Source organism: Melanotaenia boesemani, chromosome 17, assembly GCF_017639745.1.
Source record: "Melanotaenia boesemani isolate fMelBoe1 chromosome 17, fMelBoe1.pri, whole genome shotgun sequence".
In the NCBI taxonomy this organism is placed as follows: domain Eukaryota; kingdom Metazoa; phylum Chordata; class Actinopteri; order Atheriniformes; family Melanotaeniidae; genus Melanotaenia; species Melanotaenia boesemani.
In genome coordinates this window covers 17,262,153-17,272,630 of record NC_055698.1, presented here as the reverse complement: position 1 = coordinate 17,272,630, position 10,478 = coordinate 17,262,153, and positions in this window count along the sequence as shown.

Genomic DNA, 10,478 nt, shown 5'->3' with positions numbered 1-10,478 from the left:
GTTCTTGTGTTCTGACATAATTCTGTTTTGCACAACTTTGTTACAGTACAGCAACAGTTGAACTGTTTTCACAGCTACATTTTTTGAGTTTCTTACTATTTTTTCCTCACTTTTCTCAGGGTTTTGCTATTTGACGTGAAGATCTTTTGTGAGTCTTTCAAACTAAACTTTCAGACCTCAGACAAATATGACAAAAAACCCAGATGCAGGCATTGATAGTGGAAGATAAAGACAAACATAACAGGCAGGAATCGTATAACATCCATCCATCCATCCATCCATCCATCCTTCTCAGCAATGGAAGCCTTAACTTCTTGACTTCAGTTTCCTCCTCTCTCGTAAATGAAGGTGTTCTGAAGCCAGCTGAGAGACAGATGTTCTGTCCACACTGACTGTGATGGGGGGGGTCTATGCACTATGAACTTGCAGCAGAGGTAGTAACAAAGCTGAATGTGTGTAAGCTCAAAGGAGAGTTGACACGACATTAAACATTAATGTTCTCAACTGTCGGCTCCAAACTGTAAAATTAAAGCGTACACTGATGGGGAACAAAGCAACCTGTTTTTGGTCATTGTGAGCTAAGAGTATGACTGGAGCATCATCTTAGTGGTGACATGGCATGATCTCTACATGGAGAGGGCTTCTTCTTTCTCCAAGTGGTCTTGGGTCTGCCCTGAAGTCTTCTTCTCTCACTCTGCTGGTGAGTTACTGATTCTCATGTAGCACAGCAGACCGGCTGGTAAACACGGAGCTGGAGATCAACACAGAGAGACAGTGTGTGACGTCATGCTATACTCCAGATGAAATTACACCACTAGTTCTTCACATAGTGATTTTTTTAAATTAGTTCAATCTAGAAATGACAAATGTCTGCTTATTGCCCCTTTAAATGCTGCTTCTTCATGTTTAGTCTGGACTCCGGTCTGGACTAGTTGATCTCAGAGCTCTGCTTGGTTTATTTTCTTTGAAAGTATCGTGAACACATTCTGGGCCTAAACTGTCCTGGGATTTGTGGACTATCAGTAGGGCTTTAAAATCTACTCTGTGGCTGACTGGAAGTCAGTAGATTTGTAGAGATTTTAAAACCAGTTCAGATCTTCAGATTTAGTGACATCTGGTGGCAGACTGCAACCATCTGAATGTATAAATGTTAATTAAATCCTGTATATGGTACATAGAATTCAATCCTGGATAAGGAACCATCATATAATATAGACATCTGTAGATGATTTATGTCATTTTTATGTAATTCTATCCTAATGAAAACACTTTTTTAAAGTTGCAGACAGCATTTCTGCAAAGATAACAAGATAACGATAACTAAACTTTTCACACATGAACATTTTTTTCTTTTTAAGTGGGTGCAGCCAACAGTCAGTGATGTAGAAAGATATTAAATATATTCATAGTGAATGGAAATATACTAAACTGTATTTGTTGGTGGAAATACTCCATCATCCTTCCATCTGACTGTGTGCACAATAGAGCCTGAGAGGGCAAGAGCTTGTGAGCGTTTATCCAGGGGAAGACACACACTGTTGGGCTGGTGGGCTTTGCTGTGCAAACCTGGCAGGGGCACACAAAATAAACACACACATAAACACACAGAAAGAAAGGCATTACCATGTGAAAACGAAAGGGCAAATTAGATGTGGAGAGTTTACTGGCTTGTGGTGTTGTGGCCTCTCTCCAGTCCTTTTCTTTTCATCCTGGCATTATTTAGGGCCAACATCTTCAAACTAAGGCCAACACAGTTTTTGCACACCCAAAGTAACACACATGCATTGTGCATTGCTTTGTTTGTTCCAGATATAAACTCGCCGCCTCAGACTTCCGTCCATGGGTGACAGAAATGTGGTTTTGTGTTTTTTTATATCTACACATATCTGTATGTGATTATTTTTGTTAATCCAGCCACACACACTCTGTCATGTCATGTTAATGCTTGTGTTTGATTTCTAGGATGACATAGTTTTCCTTTGATGTCATATTTTTGTGTGTGCGCTCCTCAGGGTCTGCCTGCATCTGTTCATGACTGTGTGTTTGTTTATAAGCATCTGTTGGTGCGTGTGTGTGTGTGTTAGGTAGAGCATGTGCGTGTGAGAATGTGTACACATACCGTATCATCTCAGCGTGTGTCCCAGCTCGTCTGTAGTGTCAAGAAGTGACACGTGTATGTGTGTGCATATGAGTGTGTGTGTCTAGGAGAAGGTGCTGGTTCCCACAGCTCAGATCTAATTCAGCTGTAACTCAATCTCCGTGTGAGTGCCGCTCCTTCTGTGCTCTCCTCTCCCTCTGGTGTGTGTGTGTGTGTGTGTGGGTGTGTGGCAGGGAGACATTTCCCCTCTCAGACCCTTTAGGATCAGTTTACTGTGTCAACGCCAGAGGCTTGAAGGCAGCAGTAGTCACACTCACACACACGCACAGACACAAATTCACACTCATATATACAACTCAGACACCTCATGCCAACCGTTTAGACATCTGGGGCTTATGCTACTCTGACAATGTATGTGTGTTTGCATGATTTGTTTGTGTATGTATATGTGTGCGGTTTTTCAGGGATAGGGAGATGGGGGGTACAAAGCAAACCATCCAACAATCTGAGCCCCAAAGAACTTAAGAAAAAGTGCTAAAGAAATAATAAATGCCTCTCATGAGGCCCAGCTATGCAGAAATGTACTCCTCTTTGTGTATTAATGTTGGTCAATGACAATTAACTGTCACTGTTAAAATTTAAAGTTAGTTTGATTCAGTTTTGTCCACTTTCTGCTGAAAAATGGCTCAACAGTCTTAAATCATGTGAATGACGTAATGTGATACTCATCAGTAATATTTAACAGTCCTGAAGATGACATCATAAGTCATAGCTGGTTGAGACATGCAGTCACTATGAAATACAGGAGTAAAAGAAGAACAGAGACAGCCACAGTTTCGACATGATAATCCATTTATACTCTGTAAACACCTGTCTCTACAACATGATTTTACAGCCAGACGGGAAGTGTAACATAACAGATCTTAACACAGGAAATGATCATTTTCAGTGTTATTTTAACAATATTAATACAGTTTAATTTGTTTGAAGAGCTTTTTTTTTAATCACGTTCACTTGGAGTGCAGTATGAAGCCCAACACGCTAGAAACAAGAGCCTTATCTGACTGCTAAAGAAAAATTTAAAGAGCATTTAAACTTTCTTCACATGCAAAACTGTACCTATCTTTTCATTTTCTAAACCAGCACTTATTCAGAGTCTCAAAGACTGAATAGAACCCAAAGATTAAAATATTTACTACAGGATGCAAGACTGACAATGACACAGATGAGGCATAATGTCATATGGGAAACTGAGCCTTGGGTGAAGGTAGGGAAAGGGAGATCAGGATCCTGTCCTTCATTTGGGTCTGGAGGCTGGTTATGGCCAGAGCAGAGTTAGAGGATGGCTCAAGTGGATGAGACGCCAGGGACAATCCTGATGAGGGGTAAATTGAAAGGAAAAAGGTTGAATGAAAGAAGATCTAAAGGCTGAGAAACTAAATGACCACAACACTGAAAGAGGATACAAAAGACTGAAGACCGATTGTCTGAAAACAGCAAGCAAGATAACAACTGGATTAAAGGAGGAGGGAATATTTTTTTGTAGGCCTGGGAAAGCTGAAGTGATAGCGAGGACAGGATTTAGGGGAACAGATCATTCTTTCTGAAGATGCAGAAGTTTTCTTTTTAAAAAAGCTCAACATTTATGATTTAGCAGCAGAAAACTGGTTGTTCTGTCAGACTTCTTTGTTTATAAGACACCAGATTCCTTGCTTATTTTAATTGAAACTAAATTCCAACAAGTGAAAATAACAAAGTAATTGGCTGTGGAAAGAACTGTTTCTGCTGTTTATTTCTTTTCTCAGCTAAAATTTTGGGGAATTGTTGTCTTTGTTTTAAAAAAGTAAAAATTCAATAGAAAAATATGATATAATTAAAGAAATGCAAGTTACTGAACTATCATATCAGAAAGGACAAAAGCATATTTATATACATACACACACACATATATATATATATATATATATATATATATATATATATATATATATATATATATACACCCTTTCCTATGTGCTACTTTCAGAGGCAGTTCCTGGTGTGCAGGGTTAGGCTCTGCACATATTGTACACACCGTTTCTGGATCATGTTCATATATGGCTTCTTCCTTGCATGGTAGAGCTTTAACCTGCGTTTGTGGATTGCACAGTGAACCGTGTACACAGACAGTAATTTCTGAACATGTTCCTGAGCTCATGCAGTGATTTCCAGTAGAGAATCATATCTGTTTTTAATGCAGTGCAGCCACTTTTGGCCTTTGGCTTTGTACTTGGAACAAAAAGGTTCCTCCTGATTCTCTGGATCTTGTGATAATATCATACACCGTAGATAGGGGGAGCTTCAAAGTCTTGGCAATTTTGCATTCTTCTTTCTTTCCGAAATTGTTCCACAACTTATATATGCAGTTGGTCTCAGGTTGGTGAGCCATCCTTGCTTCTAAGAGGCTCTCGCCCCTTATTCCAACTTTCAATTATAAATAAGATTTTCTCTGTCTGTAAAATGTCTCTGTTTCAACATCTGATATGTTGTTTATGTTCCACTGGGAATAAAATAATAAGATTGGTAAATCTTTGCACTGTATATGTATATATTTTACTCAGCATATCAGCTCTTTTTGATCGGGGTTGTACACACTTTTTAACCCAATTCTGCCACAGCTTTGCTTCTGCCTTGAAGAGTCAAACACACAAAATCAGCACTGAGCACAATGACTGTCAGGTTCAGGATGCCAACTAACCTGCTTACCTGCTTTATTCATTCATTGTTCGCCTAAACTGTTTAAAGATTTTATGAACCCAATTAAGCTTCGTGTAACACGTGAGTATACATCTTCCAGTGTTTAGGGGTGTACTCCACTTTTAATGGATTGAGTTGATCTGAAAGGCCTGAGAAAACAGCTGAGAGAATAAATTGTGTAATGTTTCCTTTGGCCTGCTGTGGCTACTGAGGAAAGAAAGTAAGGAGGCAAGAAGAGAAGCAGTGAAGGATGGAGGGGGCTGCTTGAGACAGAAAACAAATTCAAACAGATGTGAGTGAGTGTGGGAGCGTTGTGTGGCTGTGTTTGTATGCATTAGGATGACAAAAAAAAGATAAAAACACCATAAGGATCAGGCAAGCTGGGAGGGTGTGTGAGTGTGCGTGGGACCAGTGAGAACATGTGGGAGTGTTTGAGTAAAAACAAAAGTGTGTGTGTGTTTGTGTGTACGTGCCATTGTTCATGTAAATGCTGGTACCCTGAGAGTTTTAACGTTTTAAATGTTTGCAGAGTCACTGCTGTGCATTCAGCACTGTGTTATTGTTATTTTCATGCAACTGTGCGTGTGCACTGAGCAATACATGAATAGTAATCGGTAGAGCAGGCCAGAGGAATGTGTGTTAAACTGTTTGCATGTGTACGTGTATACTTTCAGCCCTGGACCCTGTTGTGGTTAAAGGTGTTGCTGTTGCCTTGTTGACACATCATCCATCTGCTTTGCACACACATGCAAACACACATAAAAGCAAGGTTATATTAGTTCTATAACACCTTGTTGGCTGTAATTCACTTTATTTTCACCTCTATTTGAAGCTTGTAGCAGCAAATATTGATCATTTGTGCTAAAAGTAAAATGTTAAAGAAAGGAAAAAGATACAAACTCTTGTTTTTACAAGTTAGTTTTACAAAAAAAAAAAAAAAAAAAAAAATGCTGGCCATGGTCTTTACCTGTAGAGTCCTGTCAGACAGGCTGAATGAACTACACCCTCCTGTAGACATACCACTTGCAGGGTATCCTAATGGACTGGGCGATGGTCGAAGGTGGAAACCTTGGCCGTCCAGTCTCCAGCCACTGAAACTGCTTACAAGAATGTCAGATGGGATGAAGTGAAAAGCTCGGTCATCTTGAAGAGGTTGCTGCTCCTCAACATAACCCCCCCCCCCCCCCCCCCCCCCCCCCCCCCCCCCCCCCAAAAAAAAAACAAAACAAACAAACAAACAAAAAAAACAGTTGAGGTGATTTGGACGTTTTCTGCATAACTCCCTGAGGAAATGTTTGAGATGTACTCTACAGGCAGGAGGTCTTGGTGCAGAACTAAAACTTGCTGGGGAGGTTATATCTTTCAGCTGGCTAAGGGACTCGTCTGTGTCCTCCTGGAAGAGCTGGAGGAGGTTTCTGGTGTAAGATGTCTGGGGACGTCTGCTTAGACAGTTTTACTCCAAAATAAAAAGTTATTAGCAGGGGGAAAAAAACTTTATAAGATGATTAAGTCACACAGCAGAGAACTCAAACTCCAGTCCTGCTGGTTTTTAGATATTTTCCTGCTCCAACACACCTGATCCAAAAGAAAAAGATCTGACAACTTGCTGGCAAGTCCTGCACAATGACCCATTAATCCGAGTCAGACGTGTTAAAGCAGGGAAACATGTATGACAGTGGTCCTCAGGGACTAGAGTTTGAGACCCCTGATCTAGAGAGTGGGTCATCCTCATTACACCACAGACAAAGCCAGTCAGCTGTAAATGCCGCATCAAGATGGAGGGAGGAGGTGCAACTCTACTTTCTGTTATACTATGTCTTTCTGCACCACAAATCCCATCCACTACCCATTGTTGTTGCATCTGCACCATCATCCAAATGAATATCTTGTTTTCTTCTAATTATGCTCAATTCATGACAACATGTCTTCAAACCCTTGATGCTCATGATGACATGCTAATTTTGGACTAAAATCATGGGTATAATTTGAGGTTGACCCATGACAAGCGGCTGCAACTGTGGTATGTTGAATCAGACTTGGAAAGTGAGGCGAAATGGGGTTTTTTGCCCAAAGAAAAGAGTATTTTTATTTCTTAACCCCTTATGATGCAGACATACTGGTCCCTGTACATGAATACTAATCAACAACATTGCAGCCATGTCTGCAAGCCCCTCCGTCATGAATGTCCACAATATACACATCAAATGAAAGCTCAAAGTCTCGTCTTTCCGATGATATAAACCATTTTGACACGCAACAACCACAGCGCTAACACTAAAGCCTTTTTTACAGAAAAACAGAAACTTTAAATGTTGACTTTCCTTACCTTTGAGGGCTCTCTAAAGGTCAAACATCAATATTTCCCATCAAGATGGGTCTCATTCTGGCCGTACAGGTTTTTACATTCTGAACCTTTTTTTCTTTTGACATTATGATTTTTTTTTTTATAAAGCCTTACTCAAGATATTTATGTTCTCTACATGTACTTATATTTCACACCATTTCAGTATGTTACAGATTATTATGTACTTAGAAAACACACCCCAGACAGTTATTTACAAGTCTTGGTTGTTTTTAAACAGTTTCAAGAGCATATTTTTTAATTAGAAGTCTGTGAAGTCTTGTAAGCCAAGATGAATCCCTGCTCTCTATGCACAGCTTTGACACAACACCCTACATCCTGAGATACATGCAGTCTTGTGTTAGTTGTATGTGGTGTGGGAAGTGCTGCAGGAGCTAACAATGACAAGAGCCAAGATGTCTGCATGATTGGTTTTTAAAAGACCCACCAAAGAGTCTGTTGTCCGGTCCTATTGGCTCCCAATTGTGTGTGTTTGTGTGAGTGTGTTTGAATCCCCAGCCTTGGTATCCCCTGAGTCACCAAGCCCTGCATTCAGACCAATGTTATCCTGCATGGCACTGCTTCCTGCTGCAGTTGTTCACCACAGTACAGCAGCTACTTTAAATGATTCAATAGAACAATCAAAGAAATGAAAGGCTGAGTTCATGCACGCAAGAGGGTGACAAACACACACACACACACACATTCACACACTGGAAGCAATGGTCCGTCCCTTAGTATGTGCAACTTATCAAATTTTTTAGATACTTAAGACCAATTTATCAAACAAAATAGTTATTATTATTGTTTTTTCTTTTTTTCATTTTAATTCTTGTGAAAAGGAAATCTAATGTATGTTTCCTAACCTTCCTCATTCCCTTCACTTGTTTTCCCTTCATCTCCTCCCTCCTGATTGGCTCTTGCTTTCTGCTCCCGTCACACCCAAATTTACCAGATTAATCTCACCTGACTGATCTGTTTCGTGACTGAAATCAGTCAGCCACTCTGTTGACCTTCACACAGGGCAGTTTGGATTAGAGCAGTCTCATACTTTTTATTTCATATCTTCCTTTTAGTACTGTATTTAGCCTAATTCGAGCCTTGGCTGGGGAGGGGTTTAAACAGGGACTCTGTGGAGTTTGCATGTTCTCCCCGTGTGTGTGGGTTCTCTCTGGGTACTCCGGCTTCTTCCCACTGCCTAAATACATGGATGTTAGATTAACTGGTCACTTTAAATTCTACCTAGGAATGAGTGTGAGTGTCTCTCTATGTCGGCCCTGTGATGGACTGGCGACCTGCCCAGGGTGTACCCCGCCTCTCACCTGCTAATTGATGGGATGAGGTCCGGCTTCCTTGCGACCCTGAATTGGTATGGAAAATTAATGAATAAATATATATCTATATTAGACCAGAGTGTCTTATGTAAATGACTCATTTCTTACTTTTTCCCAGGTCTATGCTGAAAGTATATGCCTCACGTTGTTTATGATTTTGCCTATAATGTCACTTTGTGCTTTAAGGGAATAAATCTTGCTCAGTGAACCATCATTTGAATGTCTCATTGCTGCTTTCTCATCTCACTCATTCTTTGGTAGAAATAAGTGTTCACTTCAGGTTACTTGGTCAGGAATGTGGCTTCCATAAACGTGACTGGTCACTGAGCCTTGGTGAATATCACTGAGTTGCAGTGCGGCAAATTACATACACCTTGCTTTTTTTTTTTTTTTTCTAATAATCCTGGATGACCATGCCACCACAGTTGGTTCCATATGAATAAGCAACGTCTATTAATACACTGGTGGAAATAACAGAGGTCCGATGAGCAGGTCAGGGTCTGAGGCCCATCAAAACCTGAAGAATTGAAGAATAGTCAAAATATTGACTTGAATTTGCCAACAACATGTTTTATTAAAGCTAAAACATGGTTACTAATATGATGTCTCCCATGTCACTGTTTGGACCAGCTGCAACATACAGAAGAAAGACAAAGAAAAATAAACAATACAAAAAAAATACAAAGTGGATTGCCATGTCTATACAGTGTGTTCTCATTATGTTATATTAATACAATCATCCTTATTCTGTCATATAAAAAGTTCATTTCTCACACTTTTCTCAACATAGATCTTCTTGAGTCTTATTTTTATGGGTCAACAATTCCATCACATATATCTCACTCACAATTTTTTACCAGTCCTGCTTTGTTGGCAGATCTTTTCTTGTGATTGCTTTCTTGCAGGCTGCAAACACAAATCTCAGTAAATATCTGTCCTCTTTTAATACAACATTGCCTGATATGTTTCCCAAATACAATAACACACATGACTTGAGCATTTTATAGCCCAGACTTATAACAATTACCTGGAGTGCAACCTCCCCAAAAATGATGACTGTAGGACAAAACCAAAATACATGAGAGTGGTTTATATTCATATATCCACATTTTCTCCAGCATGTGGTGCAGATGTGAGTTTATTTGTAATTCTGGGTGTAACAAAGAATCTAATCACGTTCTTTCAACAATATAATCTGCAAACCTGTGATGATGTAGATGTCTGCTGTGTTCACCAAATGTGCATCCATTGATCTTCTGATATATTCACACCTAGTTCTCTTTCTGATTTACATATGAGGTTGTATTTCCTTTTCTCTCCATTACATTTCTGCACACTGTTGATATGAGTCTGTACTCCTTTGAGTTCTATGTTTCACTATGGTTTCAATTATTCCAATTTTATGACCCCTCCTTGCAAATACCTGCAATGGTCATGGTTACTTAAGTCATATTTTTGTTTCATGTCCTGGAAACTTAAGAAGTTCCCATTTCTTATTTTATGCTTTTAAACCATTTCGACTCGATCGTTTAAATCTCTGGTCGTGACAACCAGGGATAAAGCATCTGCCAGACTATACACCGTAGTATCACAAGATCTTTTTCCAGTTTATTTTATGTTTTCATGTATATTTTCATTAATTCATTCAGTGTTCTCAGTGGGTGACAGGTCTTGGCCCTCATTTATCAACTGTTCTTATGCTTTGTGCATATTTTGTGTCTAAGAACATTTCCGCAAAGTGTGGAATTCACCATCTTGTACTTAGAAGTCTTCTTACAGCTCTGGCCATGCGTACACACTGATTCTAGTGGTGGAACAGGAAAACTGCATCATTTTTGCAGGTGTTGCAGCAATCTTAGTATTCAGCTAGTAATCTTTTAGAAAAATTAAACAGACGTGTAGCTTAAGTGGTTTCAAAACTAACAAAAGACATGTAACAGACAGATGAGAACAGAACATTATTGATCTG